The sequence below is a fragment of the Nomia melanderi genome, unplaced genomic scaffold, assembly GCF_051020985.1.
Source record: "Nomia melanderi isolate GNS246 unplaced genomic scaffold, iyNomMela1 scaffold0014, whole genome shotgun sequence".
NCBI classification, from domain to species: Eukaryota; Metazoa; Arthropoda; class Insecta; order Hymenoptera; family Halictidae; genus Nomia; species Nomia melanderi.
In genome coordinates this window covers 8670446-8671400 of record NW_027475130.1, presented here as the reverse complement: position 1 = coordinate 8671400, position 955 = coordinate 8670446, and positions in this window count along the sequence as shown.

Genomic DNA, 955 nt, shown 5'->3' with positions numbered 1-955 from the left:
CGTGTGCTATTACAGATAGAGCAATAAATCAAAGTGCATTGTCTGTAGGAGGCCCTGGAGCATGTATCTGTGCAGCGGGAACGACCTCGGAAGACCAGGGGCTGAGAAAACCACAGTCTCATGGGGCCGGACACTCAGGGTCAGGGCAAAATCCAATATATATCTGGTGATATCTCGGGTGCTATTAGAGATAGCGCAATAAACCAAAGTGCATTATCTGCAGGAGGCCCTGGCGCATGAATCTGTGCAACGGGAGCGACCTCGGACCACCAGGGGCCGAGAAAACCACAGTCTCATGGGGCCGGACACTCAGGGTCAGGGGAAAATCCAATATATATCTGGTGATATCTCGGGTGCTATTAGAGATAGCGCAATAAATCAAAGTGCATTGTCTGCAGGAGGCCCTGGCGCATGAACCTGTGCAGCGGGAACGTTCTCGGACCACCAGGGGCCGAGAAAACGACCGTCTCATGGGGCCGGACGCTCAGGGTCAGTGAAAAATCCAATATATATCTGGTGATATCTCGGGTGCTATTAGAGATAGCGCAATAAACCAAAGTGCATTATCTGCAGGAGGCCCTGGCGCATGAATCTGTGCAACGGGAGCGACCTCGGACCACCAGGGGCCGAGAAAACCACAGTCTCATGGGGCCGGACACTCAGGGTCAGGGGAAAATCCAATATTTATCTGGTGATATCTTGGGTGCTATTACAGATAGCGCAATAAATCAAAGTGCATTGTCTGTAGGAGGCCCTGGCGCATGAATCTGTGCAGCGGGAACGACCTCGGAACACCAGGGGCCGAGAAAACCACCGTCACATTGGGCCGGACACTCAGGGTCAGTGAAAAATCCAATATATATCTGGTGATATCTCGGGTGCTATTACAGATAGCGCAATAAATCAAAGTGCATTGTCTGCAAGAGGCCCTGGCGCATGAATCTGTGCAGCGGGA